The sequence below is a fragment of the Nipponia nippon genome, unplaced genomic scaffold, assembly GCF_047370975.1.
Source record: "Nipponia nippon isolate SJK-2023a ecotype South Korea unplaced genomic scaffold, ASM4737097v1 scaffold_1, whole genome shotgun sequence".
NCBI classification, from domain to species: domain Eukaryota; kingdom Metazoa; phylum Chordata; class Aves; order Pelecaniformes; family Threskiornithidae; genus Nipponia; species Nipponia nippon.
In genome coordinates, this window is record NW_028262290.1 from 155028870 (window position 1) to 155053310 (window position 24441).

Consider the following 24441-nt stretch of genomic DNA (forward strand, 5'->3'; position numbering starts at 1 on the left):
AAGCTGTCTTCATAAATAAAGTATGCCAATATCTGAAATGATAACAAAATTCTGTCAACTGACAGGAACAGGAATTTTTGAAGTATAATCTGCACATCTGCTAGCATCCTTTAAAATAAATGCCGGCTTCTATTAGCAAGAGAAAGAAAGTGCTCAAATAAAAGGATAAAGAGAGTGTGTGGGGGGGAATCAGTGAAAATTAGCTTCTCAGTTTTCTGACTGCAGTTGGCAATATTTAAATTTGCGGGGGCTGAGGGTAGGATCTAGGAACACTAATAAAAATTATATCCTAATATGGACAAGTCAAGGTACAAATACTGAAGTATAACCCTGAGGTAATGTCCTTGTGTTTATGTTTAAGCATGAGAAGATCAAGAAGGAGAGAGGTGGATATATATCACAGTTGACCACTATGATATGCAATGAAGACTTCTCCTAGTCATAATTAATGGTAATTTTATTCTTACTGTGATTTAATTAAAGCCAAATGAAATTTTAGTCATGAAAGATTTCATCATCGTCATAGTTTATACCTACATGTCCACTGAACAGTCAGGAAGCTTAACTTTGCTATGAAAAGTCTCCTATAATCTACATGGAAAAGATTGAAAATGTCAGTTTTTTTAAAATAGTCCTTCTAAGAACATTCAAAGAAACTGGAGATGTTCGTAGTGGATAGACCATCCTTTTGGGTTGGTATGACACAGATATAACTTCCGGGAGGGCTGCACCAGAACTGCAAAAGACCACTCAATACTTACCCAGTTTTGCACGTTCTTTCACTGTACACAGTCAATGCTGGCACACACACAGCCAACCACTGCTGGAGAAAGGATACCGACATTTTTTCTGACCTAAAATAGCTGTTCTCATCTTCTTATGTGATAGTTATTCTTTAATAGAAAAATGTGAATTATAATATCTTTTCCAAAGAGCCCAGTGTTAAGGGACAGATAAATTTTCTAAAAGTGTGTAAGTATTCTTTAGTAGGTTCAAAAATAAATGTATAGATCATTTCACTTCTAGATATAACGTGCACAAAAGTGATTCACCAGTATATTAATGGACGTTTCATCTGAGAATTCAAATTCTTTACAACTTTTCCTTAATTAATCCTCACATCTAACATAAATCTGATTCTTAGGTTTTCTGTGGTTTATGTGAAAGCTTGAATATAAACAGAAAATTTCTCGTGAAGATTTATTTGTTTCAAAAAGACATTTCCATCAGCATAGATTTAATGTTGGTCTACACACATCAACCACAAAAAGCTGTATTAAACCCATTCAAACTAAACTGTGCATGTAAATGGCTTAGTAAGATCTTATATTCCTCAATTTAGTAACAAAATCCAAGGGGAAAATTACAATGAAATTCTGAACCTTGAGTATATGCTTTATCACCGTGTATAGTCATTAGAAGTCCCAGTTTTGTCCTTTAAAGTCACATAAAATGTGATTTTGAAGAAGAATAACCCAAGGGAGCATGCACAGAAATGTGAATGAGAAGGATTCTCTCAAAGGCATTCTGAACATGTGATGAAAGAGACACAACCCAAAAACAGTCACAGAAGACAAAAGAGAACATAATTTTAAACTAAGATCATCATCAACCTTGTTGAGCATAACGGATTTTTCAGAAATGTGAGACTGGAGGAACAAAACTTTAAAAAGAGATTTTCATTACACAGAATGAAGCAGAAGCGTAATTCCTGAGAGAAATTCAAGGCAGTTAGCCTAAATACCTTCAGTGGCAGACAGTAAAAATTGTGAATGAGACACCATCAGTTGTAATACACTGTAAACCACATAAATATGGAACATGAAATTTATCTCATGTAATTTAGGTATCTTAAAATTAGTTACCAAATCTAAGTCACCTGGCCTCGAGAGAATGACTCTCTCTAGGTGGGTGTCTCCAAAGACTACAGTGATTTATCCTGGGAAGGAGCCCAGCACTCTCCACAGTTTGTAGAGCCTAGACTCAGCATTTTGCTTTCAATACAGTTATATTTAAGTGAGAAGCTAAAGAGTGATGCAATAAAAGACAACACAATAATCAGATAAGGAATCGAGTATTGTTGGCTACTTCAAGGCCAGCTACTGTTGGTCTCTCCCACTGTGAAAAGTGACACTTCAAAGACCACTCAGCTTTTTCAGGACTAGCCAGTCTACCAACCAGGCAGACCACTCCAGAGCTTGCTTCTCCCATCAACCAAGAATCCCAAATATCTCAGTCCTTTTTAAACACTGGCTTATCTCAAGATTGGATTTGCAATCTAAAGTTCCTTTACTCAAGTCTTCCTTAAGGATCAAGATGAAGCAAAAAAAGTCTTCAGTGAACTCTCAGTTGCAAATCTTTTCAGCAGCCCAATTCCAGAGATCCCAAAAGATACCAGCTTTCAATCTTAACTTGATTCTGTTATTAGTTATTATCTGCCTTTTAGTTATCACCAGTCTACTGTGCATTTAATTAACTATATGCTAAAAATGTTTGAATCAAATCATTGCTGTATACGAGTTCACCTATAAGGCATATCTTAGCATACACGTTTACATCACAAAGAGACACGACCCCAGCTGCAGACTTTCATTAGCTTTGTTGTGTACTGCAGACAACCTGCTTATTAGGCTGTTGTCCAGCTGTTTAACAGTCACATTTTAAGCAATCCAGCACTCCAATCTTAGCACTTTGCACAGGCACAGTAAGGCAGTTTTCTGCTTTTCAGGTACATGTAGTGCTGTTTCAGCAATTATTTATAACAAAGATATCTGAATGCAGTACAGTGTACAGTAAAAAACAAATCAAGTGAAGAGTTCTTTCAGGGAACGGTGAAGATGAATCGATAAATCAAGTCAAAAGAATTCAGAAAAGGAAATACAAGATTTTTAGTCTGTACAGGTCATCGGCATTGGTGTTGAAGTCAACACATAGGAAAGGAAACTGAAACACAGACATCAAAATCAGAGAAGAGGTAGACAGAAAGAAAATGCTGCTGGAAGATCACAACCATAGCAAAATTGAAGAGATGTGTCAAAGGCAAATCAATATACAAATCATAAGGAAGAATAAGTTGGAAGAGAAGAGAGAGTCTGATACAGACTAGGGAGATTTGATTCTAATATTCAATGTCATTATGTGATTGTGTGTCTAAAAATTGTTTGGAAGACCAATGAAAATATGTACTTTTATATTTGATTGTTTCCAGGGCATTAAATTTGAAAGAAGTTTTATTTACTATAGGTTTGGAGAAGGACTATATATACCTTTCCCTTTAAGCATATCTTACGTGCAAGAAGTGATTTCAATCATGATACCTGTTCAGTTTGAGTACTTAAGCCAAAATAAGGCTTGTTCTAGCCAACAGCTGTGCTAAGATTTTTGCAATATAGACAATTAACAAGGTCTCTGGAATATCCTTCTATAAATTAGAAGTAATTAAAAAAAAAAACTTTTCAGGAAAAGCACAGAAGGATGGTAATAAGTCTAACAATGTCAAGCAAGAAAAATTAGCATGTCACAAAGCTACCTGCTTTTCTTATTCTTTAAGCACCAAGTTACAACATTTCGAATTTCAGATGTTACTAATGTAAAAGAAGGGGAACAATCTCTTTAAACAATTTCCCATATTTTTATCAGCTCTCCTGCAGTTGAAACAGCTTTGGAGGGAGCAGCTGGGTCTGTCAGGGATTATTTTAAACAAGGGACAAAGAAGCAATTGTTTTGGTCTGCTCACCTGAGTCTTTTGAACCAGAAAAGACTGAGGGAAATTTTAGAGGAAAGGAAGAACTAGCATGACTATTCCATCAAAAAAAACAAGAGGAAATTTGTTGATGAGCTGATAGGCTTTCCTCCTCACTGCAGTATAGAAAAGAGGTCAGTAGCTTGTTACAGAAAGACAGTAAAATGAGAAGAGGGGAGAATAAGAATACCTTTTTATGGAAAAAAATACTTTTTTTCCAATCATTTGGCATCAAAAATAGATTGTAAATTAGCTGCTCTCTTTATGTGTTTATACAATGTTTTCTTCTTTGAAGGTACTAGAATAGTAGCTTCTACCTAGAAAGAACTTGACATATTCATCTCAAAATTTTAATGAAGAGGTTTTTCATAAACTTATGTTTCTTTTTGTGAGGTCTTAAGATGGCTAATTGGTGAAAGCTATCAGAGATCAAAGGTGAAAAAATGCTCATTATTTGAGAATGTGTTCAATAATTTTCTGAAGGGGCAATTTTAAATTACCGGCTCAGTGGAATCTAAACAAACCAAAGGAATATTATTATTCTAACAAAAATCCATACATAAAAACATAAACAATTTAAAATAACAAGAGCTGAGTCAGTGAATTTGAATGATTTCATTTAGAATTTCTTTTAGTTTTTCTTTCCTTTCTAAATTAGAAAAGAACAAACTATAATAAAAGCCAAAATCAAACCACTTCTATTTTATTAAAATAATCTTCTTACATTGACCCAGGCTGAATTATCTGAGAATATTTTATTTCATAAGAAACTTCAGATATAGTTACTTTTTATGATGTAAGAGGAAAAGAAATATCAAAGTGAAGAAATTATCTGTGGGATGGGAACTCAGTCAATTCTACTGCTTCCCTTCTTTCTTCTCGACCTGGTTACGTCCTTGATTAACCCCGAATTAAAAGTTGCCTCTAACCGCACCCTAGTAGACCATCCTTATGATATTACAGCTCTGAATAAATGACTAATGTTTTCTGGAAGCAGGTCTTGAAAGTTACCTTTTATAGTCCATGGGCTACCATTTCTTATTTTGCCAGAGAGAAGTATTTAGGTCTTACTTCAGTTCTCTGAGAACACAGTAATGGCAAGTATTCTTTTCTGAGAAAACTCCTGATATCTAAAAGTTTTGGCTAGTCATTTTCTTCATGGAAATTTGATTCAATTCAGGTCCCAGCCCAGAAGCACTTCCTCAGAAGTGATTGGTTTAGTTAAAGAAAATAGGAAGTGGGTGATGTTCTCTCTTATGTTTGAACTGCTGAGTGGCTGTGTAGAGACTGAGAAGCAAAACAGAGATAAATGATCCCGTTGTTACTCATCCTTTGTCCCTAAAGGCATTCATGACATGGATGCATTCAAAATATCTTGAGGCCTAATGGTAGTAGATGGATGAGAGTTAGTGGCAGCTACTCTCTGGCATATTTACAACGTATCTTTATTTTAGCAAAGCTGTGTTCATTCCTTTTGGTAGATATTGTTATGAATAAATTGGATACTGCAGTTGCAGTAAATAGTGTAAGGTGATGCTCCCACTGTCTTGTATGTGTTGGATTAGTTCAGGTCTGTGCTGGTTTTGGCTGGGGTAGAGTTAATTTTCTTCAGAGTAGCTAGTATGGGGCTATGCTTTGGATTTGTGCTGGAAACTGTTGATAATACAGGGATGTTTTTCGTTATTGCTGAGCAATGCTTACACACAGTCAAGGTCTTTTCTGCTTCTCACACCACCCCACCAGTGAGTAGGCTGGGGGTGCACAAGAAGCTGGGAGGGGACACAGCTGGGACAGTTGACCCCAGCTGACCAAAGGGATATTCCACACTATATGACGTCATGCTCAGCATATAAAGCTGACGGAAGAAGTCTGGAAAATCAGAATACAGCAATGTACAAAATATCATAGAAAAAACAACACAGAAACAAAGTGACACTCCAGAATCTGGCAATTCCAAACCAAGAGGCTGACTGCAAATAGAATCAACAGTACCAGGACCTGGGGGGTTCTGGTGGACACCAAGCTGAACATAAGCCCTCACAGCAAAGAAGGCTAATGGTATCCTGGGCTGCATTAGGCAAAGTATTGCCAGCAAGCTGAGGGAGGTGATCCTCCCGCTCTACTCAGCACTGGTGGGGCCACACCTGAAGTACTGTGTCCAGTGCTGGGAGAGAGGCATGGACATACTGGAGAGAGTCCAACAAAGGGCCACTAAGATGATCAAGGGATGACGGAAGGAAGGAAGGAAGGAAGGAAGGAAGGAAGGAAGGAAGGAAGGAAGGAAGGAAGGAAGGAAGGAAGGAAGGAAGGAGGGAAGACAGACCTTGGCTGCCACCTAAATTCACTGGACCTCTCTCTCTTTGACTGCAAAATTCTGTCTGCACCAATCATTTCCCCTCTGAGCATGTCCAGATATGTCCTGGACTAGGTGAATTTGCACCTTATACATGACCCTAGTTCTCAGAAGCCAGACACTGCCTTGTTAAATTTCCAGCAGGGACTGAATCCTCTGCACATGCCTAACAAACCCACATAGGATTGGACTTCTCACAAAATGCAGTTACGGGGGCAGGCAATAGAACCTGTCAAAACTACCTTTATTAAAGAAATATTTCTGGTTCTAAAGCTTCTTTTAATTATAAGACCTTCCAATCCCTTGCAAGTGTGTGTTAATTCTAATGAATTTTACTTTTTTATTTCAATCTGGGTGCACTGCTAAAATGGGGGATAGAAACATTAAGATTAGTTTCCTAATGTTTTACTGAAAGGCAAAATTCATTACCGTGCCAACACAAAGATTCAAGCACTCTTAAATCACAACTAGACTGAATTTCTACCACCATGAGTCAGCAACTGCATTGAGGCAGAACCTAGCTGTTCTTCATCCAAAGCCCATGCTCTAATTGTGGAACCAGATTCCTTCAAGTCCCCAAAACAAGTTGCATAGGCCAAAAGTCTTCAGATTTTCTATTAGCTGTGTTGAAGTGAACATTTTCAAACTCTGTATTAGTGAATACAGAAATTTATATTATAATTTACTGTAGGTTTGATTATAGACTCACTTCACTGAGTGATAGAGAATGAATCATTTCAAGGCTGCTGGATGGAACCTCAAAACTCAATAAAATCAGGAAAAGAATCAGGTAGAAGGAAGGCATACCAAAATCTTCCTAGCAAAAAATAAGTTTGGTCATAAAATAACATTTTTCATTGCAAAACACCACAGATTAACATTGCTTACCTTTAAAGGCAGTGTCAGGACAAATAAGGGAAAAAAATTATCTTCTAATTTTGATTTTGATTTTTAAAATTCTGAGCATTATTATTTCAATTTTTCAACTTTTAGTCATAGAATATATAAAATAAATTACTTCCTGTCAATTTCCTCCCTTTTTTTTCTTTATACTGTCTTCCATAGTAACTTCTCAACATTTTTCTGTCTTTTGCCAAAATCTACAGGGTAAAAATAGGCACAAAAAAGTTCCACACATCACAGATTCTATTGGATCTACTAATAAAAAGGAAAAAGACATTTTTGTGAAAGTGATCAAAATTAAGATTTTTTATTATAAACATAAAAATGTATTGGAAGATCCTAAAAGGAAGGAAGAATGAAATGAAATTTGGAATGATTTTCAAAAAGAATATCCTTTGGTAAGCTGTTAATTATTCTTTGCAGCCTGGAAGCCAAATATTTTTTAAGCATTTAAGTGTGAAAGGGTACAGAAAAATCAGCAGGTGCCTTTTTGCGTTTCTAATAATATAAATAACTTTAGAAATCCACCTATGTATCCCAGGGACCTTCTCAATTTTTTGAACATTCAGAACAAATCAGTTTTGACATACGTTTGAAGAATGGGCAAAGGTTAGGACTTGTTCCTATTTCATCTGGGTTAGTTTGGCCATAATGATTCAGAAGGAACTCATTCGTTCCCATGGCAATGCAATGAATTCTGTAAAACTCTGCTTCTGTCATTGCAAATGAAGCAATTTTTTTGTGAAAATATACCAGTTGAAGGAAAATATCAGGTAACAGACAAAGCTAAAGTTTTTGAAGATAAATAATTAATTTCAAAGGGATTTGCAAGTAATTCATAAACTCAAAATAGGTCAATAGACATTTGAGAGCACTCTAGTATTAAAAGATGCAGAGGAACTTGCATAGGTAGGAATTCTTAATAAAACAGGCATTTTGGTAGGAGGGTCAGGATGGGCATTTCTCTCCCTGTAGCTCTTCCTGAAAACACCACAGGGCATTACCCAGGATATTACATCAGGAATACCCTAATCCAACCCAAGAAATGCTGTTTTCAGAAGAGCATGAGACGTTTCTTACAATAGTCCTTTTCATTTCAGCTGCAGTTGCCATAAACCTTCAAGCTGTGAGAAAGGTAATGAATCTAGTTCTCTGTTGTCTCTTTATTCATCCGCTACAGAAAAAAAAAAAAAGAAATAAAAAATTCTGAATTGTCACATATCACATAAAATCAAAAAGTTCAAGACTTAATTGTGACTATCAGCAAATCTACCAGTTATCACTAGCATATCACAGCTATCAGTTCACAGGAATAAACTGAATTTTCACTCTATGAAGTGCGGATTTACTAGCACAATTTTTCTTATTCTAAAAAAAATAGAAATAATTGTATTAATTATAATAGAAGTTGTCAAATCATTTTTCTTCAAATAAAACAATAGCATCTTAGTGGAAAAGAAAAACTTACAGGGTTGTGTTTTAGAATGTTAGATGTTTAGATTGTTTAGATTGTTTAGATGTTACTTAGATGTTTAGAAGTTTTTTGCCCACCCAAGCAAACTGAACTAAGTTTATTGCACTGCAAGTGATTTAAGACAGAAGTCAGCCCATCACCTGCTTGTTTTGTTCACAGAATAAACCGTTCACTACACACACAGGATATGGCTTCATCACTTTCTTAAGAACTAACCAATGGTATAATCAAAACAGTTACCATTTCTCTCACTCTTTCTATCTGAACATATAGGTTTCAGTCGCTATTGCTTGATTTCTCTTTACTGCTTCAAGCGTATGTGCAGTAACTGCATTCAAGTCAACCTCTCCAAAGTAAGTAGTCTATTTTTCGTGATCTCTTTGTCTTTAACAGTCATCCTTAAAAGAAAACTTCTGCAATTTTCAGTCCATATGCATTACCTCAAATTGTCCTCTGAAAATTTGGAAACAGAACCATTAAACAGAAATTGAAGATTGCTGTTGCCATTTTTCAGTTCGCTTTTGGACCTTAATTGAATCGTCCATCTATTTTCAACTTTCATTAATACTATTTATTTGTGTTCTAGTCAGCCCTCAGGGTCACCATTAGATGATCAGGATTTTAGTATGCTGAACACAGACAAGCACATGATGGGAAGACAGCTCTCAAGTCAAATGAATTACAATCTAAATAATTCCTGCTCTGAAAGTCACAGTCTGCTTTTAATTTTAAAGGTGAAAATGAGGAAAAAGTGGGCAAACTCATTCACTGTATGTTTGGGTTTGGGTGTGAGCTGTGAGTGAGTTCTCTGCTATTCAAATCAGAAGCAAATAATCTAGTTACCCTCTTGAACCTTCAACCGTACTCCTGTTCATTCATAGTATGCCTGTGTGTGACTGGGAAGAAATGATCCCTAACAACATGGGGAACTTCCTTCTCCATCTATATAGCCAGTGGATTGATATGATGGGAAGGTTATTTAATACAAACTTATATATTGTGTTAAAAAAATAACACAGTGAAAATCCACTTGCTTGTATTGTCCTCAGCATCATCATACTCTTGGAACTCTGTAATAAGGGGGGGGGGGGGGGGGTTACCTTTGCAAGGTGGGGGATTTTTTGTCACCGTAGGCAGATAAAAATGATAACAAACAGCTCTGAGGATGCTGTGATTCAATTTCTGGATCATCTTGTCACAAGAGCTTTTCCAGCCCCAGGTCTCCCCTGCTGTCAAAGGTTGTTACACCTTTTGGAAAGCAGCAGAGGAACTTTGCTCGGTGTCTCATCTGCCTCAGCTCATCTTCTAGTGTATTTGATTGAACTGTTGAAGAAAATGCATTTGTCCTGCTCCTACAGACTGTGACTTCTGGTCTACGCAGAGCCACAAATTTATTTTGCTGTTCCTGATTTAGGGGCTGTTGTTTTGGGCAAAGAGATGGACAGGCACCTGGTGGCAGGTGCATGTGAACCACCTCAATAAGCTAGGTGAGCTCTCCAAAAATTGAGCTCTTTCATTTTTGAACGACTTCAGCAAGTTACAGTGTTTTAAGCCTGAACTCTGAGAGTGAAGCTGCCTCCGAGGACCCCACCATAGACAACCTCAGACAAGCACAGGTTAAGGAAAGCTTTGCTGTACCAAGGTGTGGAGGTGGCACAGCTCTGGAAATACATCAAGCATACATCTGCTGAATCACAGATTATTTCACTCTCAAATGAAAAGGCTCTACATGGAACCTAGAACTAAAACCATGGCCAAAAGGAAATATGCTCCTTAGCAATGACAGAAGACAGCCAACACTTATCTTCAGTAAGAAACAAGTGGCAACAAATTCTGTATGTCGTGTGTGCAACTGTCATGCTTATTTATCATTAAAAAATCTATTTTAACACTGTTTACATCCTACTATAACCACATAAACTAAGACTGGAGAGGTTGGACAGACACTGAGCAAACCTGCATAAGACATGCAGGAGCTCTATTGTTCCTTAACTTCATCAGAGAGACTGAGTCCTCCTGACCTGGTGATTATTTTGACTTTTAACCATGACCTCTGGTTTTGGCCTTCTCTCCAGAGATAAGAGATATAAACTACAAAGATTGTAACACTTGCTCAGAGGAAACAAAAAAGTAACATGCAAATTAATCATTTATGAAACATATGTTGTTCTATCAATGGTTCACAGGTAATGTCAGAAACAGTAATCCAGTTAGCAGCCACTCAGCTAGCAAAGTTGTTTGGGATTGTTCCCATGAAATTTAAGAGAAGTGCAACACTTGAACATATACTCCATCAAAAGATTTATTTGTTTAAGCTTGACAATGACCACACTGTTAACCTTGTGTTGACTCATGCCAGCACTAGAAACAGGATGCTCAGATACACCACTATCCCGAGTCCAATGACACTGCTGCATGGCATTGCTATAGTGAGAGTGGGGAAACCAAGCTGGAACATGGACAAAGTCTGCACACGTGTAGGTGGAACAAGAACCTTTTATCACACTGTTCCTATGTTGATCGCTAAACATGCTACTCCTATTGATGTGTCCTCTGCCTTTAATAGTTTTTCCTGTATAAGCCATGCATGTATTTGTATGTTATGGCAAATGGACCAAGTCAGCGTTGTACCATCAAACTGTTAGGAGCCAGTTTTGTATGGAATGAAACAAGTCTTAACAATATCTGCTTGGAAGAACATGATTTAGCTTGTCAAAGGGAGCTTGGAAAGCTTTCTGAAAAAAGAATTTTAAACAGTTATGCCAGTATAACTCCTACCATGGGAAACTGCTTCCATGAACTTTTCATGTTGAGTATAAAAGCATCTTATACTAGTATAGAATATCCCCCTTCCTAGACAAAAATAGCCGTACTACAAAAAGTGCTTTCATACTGAATCTAGTGATAACCATTTGCAGATGATTTGTACTGCTTTTTCATCACTGGATTAGCTGAAGTGGTGGGCTTTTAACATGCAGGTAAGGTTTATATTATTTCTTTAAGTAACTGGTATGAAGAAAGGGTCAACATATTTTACAATGATTTTGCAAAGTTGACATTTAGTTTCACTTCAATTTGGAGCAACACCTCCTCACCTCTGCCTAAATTTGCAATGAAAAAGAAAATCTGGCAGACCACAGTTCCAGGCTGTCCCAGACCTAGCGGTTCAGGGAAAGCAGCTGAACTCCAAGCATGGAAATTTAGAAGTAACTATGCCCATGATTTCTGACTCAATATGCCAGAGAAGTGGTAGCCCAAAGGCCCTGACATTTTTTTGTCAAATGAACTGTGGAAGACCTGAGCCTAATAACTTGAGAGTTGCATCTTTGCTGTCCATCAGGAAGATTACTAAAAATGGGTTATACAAGTTTGCAAAAAACAAACATTACAAATGGATACCCACAACACAAGTACAGGTCATCCAGAACAACACCTAATAATATCAAAACAACACCATGTAATATTTAATATATCACAAATTAACATTCTTCAGTGAAGACATCACATCAGCAAATTCCTCAATCTCCAAGCCATTGATGCCCTTTAAAAAAAAAAAAAAAAAAAAAAAAGAGAGAGAGAAAGAGACAGTTGGGAGCATTTATTGATTTCAACTCAGATCTGAACCAAAAGTAAAAACCTTCCAAAGTCAGGTTGCTGGTAGGAAGGTAATGATTCATACTGCTTCTATTGTAGCTAGGGAAAAATGAACCTATCTGGATATGAAACAGAAATAAAACTTATCAAGAGATGTGGGTTGTACCAGTATCTATTAAACTAGACTGAAGTTTAAAAAGTTGGCAACACAGTAAATGAAAACCTGAGATTGTTAGATCTGTAGCCTGATTTTGAAATCAAAGTGTTTTGACTTAAAAAAAAAAAAAAAAAAAAAAAGGTGAGATATAGAAAAAAAAAAAGAGAAGGGAGGGAAAGAGACATTTTATCTGAACATTCAAATACACCTGCAATTCAAATCCACCTGCACTTATCCAGCTGGAACCTCAAAACCTTTGGAGGTCCATTAATTGTTACCCTGGCTGCTCAAGTTTCCCTGTGTCATCCAGTAGAGATTTTTAACCTTAAAAAGTATAGGATAATGAGTGCTTATATGACACAAAGGAACTACAGTGCACACAAAAAATAATGATTCTGTCAGTTACAAAAAAAGTATTTAGTACCATAGAGTGATTTTTCCAGTGTTGCAGTCGACTGCCTTCAATGTCTGTTGTCTCCAAGGCTGAGTGAATCACCTTTTAAATACATATAAAGATCTCCTGTGAAATCACTTTGTCAGTAGCTCAGCTGCACAAGGTAGAGATAATCTGTATCAAAAATTCCTGACAGGGACTGTGCTTCCTTAGCAGGGCTTTGAAACCTTCCTACTCAGTGACCTCAGGCTTCAATGAGTCACTGTAAAAAAGTCAAGCTGCTGTATGTAGGTAATGAATGCACAGATTCATACTGCCGCTATTGCAGCTATGAAAAAAATGAACATTTCTGGAAATGAAAATCTGTGAAGTTTATATTTAGAAAAAGAAATGTAACAAAATCTCACTGATTTCATCGTGTGCATCTATACTGTCAGATGGGTTCAGTGCCTCTTTCACTCCATGACACATATCTCCAAGTCATCTGCACTGTATATATGTTGCAAACCAAGTTCTTCCTTCGCAAAAAGAGCCAGAAGACAGTTTTGCTCAGGAGGCTGCACGTACAAGCAGTACGGATTGACTAGCCTACTGCATAAAGCTTTATACTTGAGTGGTGCGGACATGAGCTTGCTTGTCTGGAGCAACAAAGACGTAGTAAGTATACTCATGCTGGAATGCAGCATTAAGATGAAAGTTGTTATTCTTTCCACTCCAATCACTATTTATGGCACTGTTCCATTAGGACAGATATGTGAAATGACTCTTTCTACCAAAGCCCAGTGTGTAGCTTTGCCGAGACACACTGCAACCAGATAGAGGAAGGGGAAAAATGAGGTAGTCCCCTATTGACTTCCTTTTTTTTTCCTTTTCCCAATATTAAACATTTCCAACTTAGACTGCAAGCTAAGTGTAGTCTTAGGTACTAAATAGCACCTAGCATCCATTGCTATGCATATGACAATCTACAAATTCAGCTTGCTATAGTCCTTCATTGCAAAAATCACTAGAATCAACAGAAAATTGTATTATAAATTATCTCTTTCACTCCAGTGTTTTTCATTGGTTTACATAAGGAGAAAAAAGGGCAGATGTATTTCTTAAAATTCAGCTAGTGAGCAAATTGCAGGACTGCATAAGTGAGAGCTGGATGAGTTCTCCGTCTTACTAATTTAATTTAAGCTCATATTCATCTCACCCAATATTACCTACAAAAAGGCATTAAGTCAGGATCATAGTCTCCCTAAATTTTCCCTTTAGTCATTCTAGAAAAATAGACAACTCCACGGAGTGATTCACCCCCTATAATTCCATATAACTGTCCAGTTAGGGGATCACCTGTCTGAATTCAGCAGCTGTATACAGAGGACATGACCCACGAAGCAACAGCATGGCTGCCTGGAGGTGGTTTCTGTAACTTACAAGTGTTTTAATTTGCTTCTTCTCCTAGGAGTAAGGTTGAGGACACACATCCACATTGCTCTCTCACACTACTTTTGAGCAGATGCCCTCATCCCGATCTAGCTGCGCCAAAAGACATTGCTGTTCCCCCCTGCTTATCAGTGGCTCCTACAAATACACATCTCACTGAGAGCTGTGCAAATTCACCCCAGAAGCAGGTGAAACAAACCCCATGTTCCCTGTGGAGTTTGTCTAATTAATACTCTGCATGGTCTCCCAAGGAGGGAACAAGAAATACTTTATGAAAGAGATGCTTTTTTATGAAAGCCCCATGGAACTTCAGAAATTACCCCATCTTTTAATAAAAATCATTATTGTTTGTATACATTTAGATAGGTACATGCATACATACATAAACGTGTATCAGCAGTCACACCTTGGAAATCCATGAATACAAACATATCCAATTAATTACAGGTCCATCTGGTCTCTGTGGGTTGTTAGCAGGGTAGTTAGTTTTATAGTTGCAAACTCAGGAGCTCAAATTCAAATCCAGCTTGTAAGCTGTGGATTGCACTCCAGTCTGCAGCCATTAACTGCTCTCAGCCTGAGGGCCATACTCTACCTCCAGGGCTATTTTTGAAGCATAACTCTCCAGTCCTGGGTGCAGTTTTCCTACATTTTATTTTTCCAGCCACGTGTATAGGATTTACTATGCTTTCACATCTGTTTAATACAAAAACTGCATACAACACACAAGGACATGTAGTTTATGTATTACCATATTTTATGACAGAATCTGTATTCAATCAGCTGAAGTGAAGGGTAAGAAAAAGCTTATTCTAAAGTACTAAATATATATAGGGTATGTATGGCACACATCATTACCAGGAGAACTGGCCAAGTAGGACAAGGACTGTTTTTGCTATCTGTAACTTTTGACAGCCCAGGAATTTTTACTTAAAATGGATAATAATTGTATGGATAACTTAAGACTTTTCCTAATAAATTAGACTCTATGGTCACATGTTTTGACACATCAGTTACCTTCTAGTATAAAATAGTTGACAATCTTTCAGGCAAAATTCAGTGAAAACCATGGTAAGTGCCATCAGAAGACAGTGAAGCTACTTCCTGTTGTCTGTGTCCCCATAGCAATTGGTCCTCTGTGCAGTCTGGGTGACACAGGCTCTAAAAACTGAAAATTCTATCAAAATAATTTCTAACAGAGGTTTTACTGGTATTCCAACCATTACAACAAACAAGCAAACAAACACATCAATTTGAGGGAATGGATTCCTTTAAGATTCATTATTTTCTGAGAGTTTTAGAAGCTGGGAAGATGTTGGAGAGAAGAAAAGGGTTCCCCAGGAAGCGCCAGGGCAGGGCTCCCGGGCAGAAGCAAAAGGGAATGCTTATTCCTTCTTCTTGTTCATTCAGTTTCTGATTTTTGCCCTTCCTCTTATTAATACATAGCAAACCCATTTACTCCAACAATTTCTGTCATGAGTTTCTAATACTAGACACTTTTGTTGTTTTTCTGATGTGCAGAAAGCTCAGCAGGGAACAACCCGTACTTCCCTCCCGCTCTTTTGTAAATTGACAGATCAGAGTGTGACCTAACTGCTTTTTAACAAAAAGTTAAAGTTACTTCAACGCTGTTCTCTACCATCCTCTAGGGTTCTGGACACTGAAGACAAATGGTGAAATGTCTGAACCCATCATTTCCTTGCAAACTGCTTAGACTCACATTTGTCATCCCACTGACATTGCTATGACAGATTATCATTTCTGTTGAAGAATATCGATATGCACGAACACAGCAGTTTAATTTCCAGGAAGACAGTCCTGGGAAAGTGAGAGTAACAGGCTTGTTTGCTCTTGTGCAGTGTAAACAGTTCTGGTTGTTTTGTTCAGTTTTTTCCTATTCTTCTACCCTTGTATTTTTGTTTAATTTGACCAATGTGTTTTGCCAAACAATGAGGTTTAACATTGTCTTCAATGCTGCTATTCACTTGAGATGAGTATAAAACATTTCTGGTGCTTTCCTTACATTTTGTAATCCTTACATGATGCGTGTATTTTTCCTGTTAATCCCTTTGGAATGACTTTTTTGACATCTTTTAAAAAAGTCCTGCATAATATTGAGACTTCAGACTGAAAATATGGCCTTGAAACATCTTGTCCCAGCCATACTGTGCTAACAGATCTATTCTCTGTGTAAGGTGGTGTCCTCAGCAGTCTCAGTTCACTTTTCAGCTGAGGAAGATGAACATTTTCCTTTCTTGACAAGGCAAGTACATACTTCAGCTCTAGAACTGACTCCCGCATGGTTTAGGCAAATGATATAGAGTGTGCACTTTAAAAGAAAAAAATCTGTCTGTTTTGTCTTCAATTAAGAAAACATTTATAATAAGCTTAAAAGTGATCCCTGTGTGTTTGTGGAAGGCACAGGGAGTCACTTATGGCAGTAAAATTAGTGGTCTGTAGTCTGTTCTAGATAGTCTTGAAGTCACAGAAAAAAATTAACATTTCTCTGACCAGCGTACTGCCTCACCTACTCTTGGAAGGCAGCAGATACAAGAAGCACAGAAAACTAATTTGGCATCAATCATCACTCAGAAAATTTCTGTCCTTGCAGATAGTGAAGAACATTCCATTTTGCACATTTTAACTCTTCAGCTCTGCTTAAGAAGTGACATGTTCCACCTTTTTTTCTGCAATGACCACTGTTTTTTTTTCATTCCAGTTCTTCTACTTATTCTACAATTTTCAGAAAAATATGTCCATTGACTTTGACTTAAAGATTCAAACTTGGAAAGATGGATGGCTTCTGAAGCTCTGTTGACAGTTTTCCTACAACCAGAAGACATCTTCTAGTCTGCTTTAGTGATTTTGTATCTGTGCTCTTCCATTCAGTTCACCATCTGATTGAGCCCTGCCTGTTTCTCACCTGCACTGGACTTTCTTTTCTTAGTAACAAAGTGAAAAGTAAACATATCTTTTCCAGTCTGTTGTCTGCATATTTCTTTGGGTTTATTCCATGTGATTCCACCTCCAAAACTTAAAAGAAAGACCTGTGTCAAGCACCTAGTTACCTGAGGTTACCTTCACAGTCAGAGAGAGTGAGACAGAGGGGGAGATCCTCACAGATTGACCTTACATGATTCTCTGCAGGTGGTTTTCTCTCTCCACTGACTACAGACTGGGAAATCCCTTTGCAGAAGGAAGGCATCTGTACTCCCCATTTAGACACTGATTATTTATCTAGAAGTAGACAAAATAAACCAGAGCCTCATTCACTATTGAGGATTGAAGTCCATCCATTTACCTTCAGGTGCTGATTATTACTTTGTTTTTGTCATTGCATTGACTTATACACCTCTGTCTGAATTTAAATCTATACATTTTCTATAGGACTGCAAATTTACAGCACATGTATCTCACTTTGTGGCACTGTTGATTTTTCCTAGTTCCTCTGAACTAAGTGTTATCATTATCTTCCTTGCCTGAGCTGTGCTTCCCCTCTTGGCACTTACAAACTCTTACATACTGACAAAATTCACCAAAGTAGTTTTTGCAATTTTCCATCTCCTGTGAACCACCATTGTGCTCTTAGTTGTGAACTTGCTCCACATGTCTTCATGCCTCAAGTATCCATCCTTGCAGTGCTTCAGGTCTTCCATCACCTCTAACATGTGAAAACATTTACCACGGCTCAGGGGCTTCAACAGACAATTTCTTTGGCCTGGAAAAAATTACTTTCTCAATGGTGAGTTCTGAATCTTTTAGTAGCCTCTTATGGAGTGCTTTGCCCCAGATGGTCTCATAATTTAGTCAGATGTTAAAGACCAAGTTAACTCCAAAACTGAAAGACAGCTTTGTACAATTTGAAATTGTACAAATTCCTCCACAAATTCTTGCAAACCTTTTTTCTGAGTCTGTCTAAAAATTGTTCGCATGCTTCTTTTTTATCTGAAGTGTGAAGTACGCCTTGAATTTTGTACTGCGTTTTCAGAGTTAGCCTCTCTGCTTGAGCTACTGAAAACCATTAAAACATCAAGCAGTTCAAAACCACCTACTATTAGAAACAAGGCTGCCTTCTGTCTTCCTTTTTGCTGCTGCCCATTGCGTGTAGTTCCTTTTAAACTTCCTCCAGTTGTCCTCCACGTTTCCCAAGTGGTTTAACTCTGCTGGGGCCTTGAACAACTCCTTTCTTCTATTCAGAGTGTAGCTCAGTTGATTTTAGTCCTGTTCCAGTGTTTGGCTCAGCAGCCACAGAGAACAGGGAGACGGAAGAGACTGGCTCCACTTCATGAAGGCGTTCTTAAAGTGCAGAAAAATTTAAGTCATCCTTCCTTCACAACACGTCATTTTCTTCCAATTATCACAGACAAAAACATCCTAAAGGGAGAGTTTCCCACAAAGTGAGGGGTAGGAAGGAGAGGATGTAGAGAAGATCGGACAAGAACATCTGTGAAGAACCCAGAACTGGCTGTGGCCTACTAAGAAATGTCAGACTTGTTAGAAAGAGAATCAAACATAGCAGCTAATGAGCCTAAATAACAAGCACTGTCTTTTCCCTTCTTGTGATCTTCCTCTTTGTGTCTTCCCAGCTGCCTGGGCAGTAAATATCCTTTGGGGGAAAAGAGAACAATTGCATCTCAAGGGAAATGGCAACCTGAGCTGGAGCTGTTACTGTATTGAGGTTTGTTCCACCATCTTATGAGACCAGCAGCAGAGGAAACAGACATATCTCAAAAAGAAGAAATGGTATCATTTTTAGCAAAAACATACAAAAAGTCTGTGATGCCGTTCTCAGCTTCACCTTTTTATTCTTCTGAGAATTTGGAAATAGCTTCATTATCTATAGAAAAACAACTCCACTCAACTGAAACATTTTCTGTTGTTGACATTTGGTTTTGTACACTATTGGCATAGAACCAAAGTATTTTGAAGTTTTTCAATGAGAAAAAAAAAAAGGCAAGAGGCAAATAGAGATGGAAATACAACCAACAGCTTAGTTAACTAGGTCACTTAGTAGGGATATGAACTCTTCTTGCATCTGTTTCTCTTTGTATAAATAATTAAACATTCACTGCATTAGAAAGGTGGAGATTAACTATCTATGGGCTGATGATAAAGACCCTTGGCTAGGCTGCAAGACACTTATGGAAAAGCCCTTTTTCTTAATTATGTAAATCAGAGACTTGATCTATCCATAAGACCCAACTGAATCTTGTAGTTACCAGCATATGATTGTCCTGTGTTGAAGGTTACCCTTTTTGTCTCTCCAAAAATCCTTCCCTGATGCCAAAAAAAAAATGTATATGCATTAACTAGATGCTACATTTTGAAAACATTATTTTTTTCTGAAAGTTTTAATGGCAAGACTCTTTATTGAAAAATTTCTAACCAGTTGTGGAAAAAGCTGTGTTTTATGTGAAGTTAACTGATGAAAATGGACAAGTGTTTCATGAGAGGAAGTTTTTGCAATGCGTATATTTTCTTCAGATGTAACAAAACGTATTTGCTTCCAACAAAAAAAGAAAACTAAAAAAAATTTTAGTAAAATGGATTTCTCTTTTTTTTAAATTGAGATTTATGAAAAAAAAATTAGTAATTTTTCACTCAGAAATATTTATTTCATTTTCTTAATGAGATTTGCATCTATTATTCTATTTACAAAATATCCAGGGCAATTCTTCATTCAGGGGTTGTATCTGAAAAGTTACTAGTTTTTCTCATTGATGACAATAGAGTTACTTCACCACTGCAATATTTCAGTTGTGTGCTGTTGAGATAGGATGGAAATAACACTAGTTATGCAATGGTAAAAGTGGAGTTATGCAGGAATAATCAGCCTCCCATAAATGGAGGAAACTTGTCCGCATACAAGACAGTTTTTAAAAGGCCATGTAAAAGGAGATTAGATTTGCTTGCAAGGAACTAGTATATCACCACGGAGGGTCCAGTGCTCGTTCTTCGTTACACCGCAGGGCTGAGTTCCTATGCAAGCACCTGACCAGAACACTTTGGATTCCAGGACATCACGGTACCCTGCTGTTGTTTTGATGGGAAAGGAGTGATGAAACTGAGCATTTCAGTCTCTGCTCTACCTCAACTTAAAACATAAGATGCTGTGAGTGTTGTTCCGTTGTACACTGATCAATGTGATTGTAGCTTTGAAGCTGGCTGTACATCGTGCAGCAAAGATATCTTTGATTAATCCCCTCCTGGTTAGTTTAAGTGATAGAAAGCCCCCTGAGGACTTAGGCTTGCTCTCCTTCTTTGCAGAGATCAGAGACAAATAGTTTCTTCCTGTGTTATTCTTGTCTTGTGTAAAGAGGATTTGTACAAGGAAGTCCTTGGTGTAAACAGTATTGAAAAATTGTTCTAAAGGATTAAAGCTTCTCTAACGATCTGACCCAGGGAGTGTGTCTTCTAGCAGTCTGCACTGATGTACTGAGGTTTGGGCTTCAAGTAACACGGCAATGCACTAGACATAATGTTTTGAGAAGATGTGAAAGACAGAAGCCTCACCCATTGGTGTATTTATTAGGATAAATATTAGTGACAGTCTTTCCTGCTTAAAGGGAGGTAATTTTGCCCAATAAATTATACACACAAGAGCGCGCTAGAGTAGCATCTACTTTTTTGCCTCTTTCTATGCCTTGACATTAAAAGAGGTGAGTACTAAGGAAGTAGAGTGAGCATGAAATCCTACAGCTCCACTGAATTCTCGGACTGTGCCTGTACTGCTACTTTAAGGCTGAAAGGGACAGGTTTTTTTCCTCTATCAGAATGTTGTCCAATGTCACTTCTAATTCAACAAACAGAAATGCCTGTATGACTGTCAAAAAAATCTCTACAGCTCACTGACCTTTCAACAACTTTATCCAATATGAATTTGTCTTCTTTTTAGACACTGCCAAAAAGACCAACTTTTGCATCTCAAGTAGAAGAAATTCCGTGAGGAGTTCATGCTTAGAGCATCTTTCAAATTCATTGCCTGTCTCTTGCCAAATGTGCATTTATTAGTTTTTCTGTTAGCCAAGAGCCTAAGGAAAAGGTAGAACAATTCCATTTAATGGGCAGAATTGTTGTATAAACATCCTTCCCATTATTTATTTTTGGAAATATAGAAGCCAATGGAGCCATTGAACTATAAGGTCACATTTGCTTAGAGCAAAATCTCTGTGTCAAGATTTCATTCTGCCTATAGTCCTTTTCTTGCAGCAGGGAGACTACAGAGGAAAGAGATGTAGACTGAACGCCAAAACAACACTTGAAAGAATTCTTCTTCTTCCACAGAACAACTCAGGAAGGGGAGATAAAAGAACTAAAACAGTTTATGCTTTTCTGGAAAAAACTACCATTTGCACACATATATATGCACACTGAGATCAAATTAAGATGGCCTGGACAAACTCAATTCTTTTTTTTTCAGAGATTCCTACATTTTGACTGGGCAATCTGGATGTTCTTTATTGGTTCTTATTTGTTGATGTGTTGATTCTTCTTACTTTTCATGAAAAAAAAAAATCTGTATGTGAAATATTGATGATGATATGGATCAAAAGTAATGTAGTTTTTAAATTTACCACCCAACATCTGTTATATAAGCCAGTGGAGCAGTACATAACATCAGTTATCTTCTTAACGGACTCTCTCTTCAGTCTGGATTAGTCTGAGAGTTACAGTAAGAAATACAGATACTTGGGTATACATCCACCCCAGCTCCCGGGAGCGTGGCCTCTGGGTCACAGAATCCCTGTGCCTCTCCTGGCATCATTCGCTTCCCGTCTCCATGATACTGGATCTGTGCTGCCCTCACCTCTTACAACTTCTTTTTGCTCTCGTGTTGTCTCACCTCTCCGCTGCCTTCTACCTCATCTCATTCCTCAGGTGACACCAGCCCTCACGTGCATGTCTTATTTGAGCACAATGTAGCAAACTGATAAATTCCTAAAGCTGGCACCAAAAGAAGTAATTCCACCTTTCTACCCTCCCCATTTAGCTTATTCCAGTATAATGTCTTGCCAGACTTATAGCCTGAATCTGCCTCAAAGCAGCCCTGATCGCAGTCTGCCCATGGATCATTTCAGAGTCTCCAGGACTCATACTCCTTGCCCAGGTTTTGTACCCTCGTGTCACCAGTGTCCTTCCCATGGACCACCTCTTGTTTCCTGACTTTTTTCCCAGACCATTCACATGCCTTGTTCTCCGTGCTGACTACATTGTCTCCATTTGCTTCCTCTGCCCTGGTTTCACTGCTGGCTGGGTACAAGAGTAAATGACTTGTTGCTGGCCTGCTGCTGCTGGGCTTTTGCAACAGGGTCTCCCAGGTTCCTACCCAGACATGAGCAGCAAGATTAGTCCACCACAGTGAATCAGAGGTGGCTGCAGTATATTTAAATGGACAATTGTAAAAAACAAGTTCTTTGGCAGAGGCAGAGGTGAAACCAACCAGACTAGACAAGACCTTCAGTCAATAAAGGTCAGCATAGTTCCATTTTTTCATATTTCCAAAATTCCCATCCTTGTGTACGAAATAACATTGCCAACACAGCCCCTATTTCATCAGGGCACTTAAGCATATATTAATCATCTACATTTATTCAGCAAAGTATTCAGCAGACGTTTTACTTTAATTCTCACAGAGGTCAGCATATAAAAGCATATTAAATGCTTACCATAATAGAATTAGAATGAAGCATCTGGGCCTGAGAAGAAAAGCAGTCTGCTGCACAAAAAAATAAAAGAAATCTGAAGAGATAAAAATATCAGATCATTCTTCTTTTACACAACACTTTGTCATAAGTGAATACCAGCATATCAGACACAACGTCTAATTTTGGTGTGTTTTTGTAAATTTGGTGCCTTCTGTAAATATATTTTCTTGAATACATTTCTTGGTCAGCTGAAATGGTCTGTATAAAGATTTCAGTTACCTTCTCCCATCTGTACTTTCCTTTTTTTGCCACATTTAATATATGATCAAGCAAGAGAAAACCAAGAACACAGAAGCACTCAGGAAAGCAATCACATATTCTCCAGTTACTGCTGAAATAACTCCCTGAAGATGATGTGTTATGCTTCCTTTCCATTTTTACTTGGCAATCCTCAAAAGCACGTTAGATGGGTGACCTCTCTCGTCCTGTCCTTGTCCTCAAACATTAATTAGTTTATGCTTTGCGACTGACTCCTGCTGACTAGTGTCTCTGAAGCTAATCATGTCACTAGGGACATTTGTGTAAGCTTAGGTTCTATGTAATAGCACTAATTATAAAAGGAGATGTAAGGTTATTTGGCTACAGAGTGTGTTGTTTTGTGAGGTTACAGAAAACCAAGGTAAGTTTTCAGATGTCACTGGTGAGAGGAACAAGTCAAATGTGAACTGGCTTCATGCTGCTCACCAGTTCATTAACATCTCCATTTGTCTTTCTTCACTCTCCTTTCCCTCACCCATGGCAATGTCCTATGGCAATGGTATTTGTCCTTGTCAGGGGCAAGGAGTAAGGCTTTAGTGCAAATTCCTCTAGAAAAGCTTAGTGCAAGAAAGATGGAATGCAGGAGGACAGGTTGCTTGAGACTATTTTTATAGGAATACAGGAATATATCTCCCTTTTTTTGCATTTATCGTTTGGTAGTGCCATCACCTCACTATGGGGTTGGTCTGTATCCTACTCCTGTGAAGTGAAATTATACCCTGAACAGCTCCTGAAGATTAATTTTTGTACTTGGATTTTGCTTTGGAACAGAGAATTTTGGCATTTAAAATGTTGGTTTCCATTGTCCTGACCCTGAAAGGCTGTGCGAGGTCAACTTTTAGCCGAAAGCTACAGTTTGGGCCAGTGAAACCAACGGGAGTTCCTATAAAGTTAGCACTGGTTGTTCTGGCAGTAAAGCATGATGTTTGTCCCTGCTATGTGGCTCTGAAGTGATCTTCAGTTAGGACAGTGGTACAAATATAGATGAACTGAGAAGTAGTTTGAAACTTCACCTATGATGCTCATTGCATTCTTTTCACTTTGTGTTTACACCAGGAAGCAGAAAAACAAAACCACTAGAAAGCAAAAGTATTAACCACTGGCTTGAAAAGAGGAATGGCAGGAAATTTTACCAAGTGCCCAGTGGATTTTAAAATAGAAAGGGTGACCTTTCTAGTTAAGTAAAGGGGAAAAAATTAACTAATGTAGAAGCTGAAATTATATCTAAAATTAGTGGATGATTCTCTTATATTTCAATGGGATGGGATGGGATGGGATGGGATGGGATGGGATGGGATGGGATGGGATAGGATAGGATAGGATAGGATAGGATAGGATAGGATAGGATAGGATAGGATAGGATAGGATAGGATAGGATAGGATAGGATAGGATAGGATAGGAAAGGACAGGATATCTGCATTTTATATGT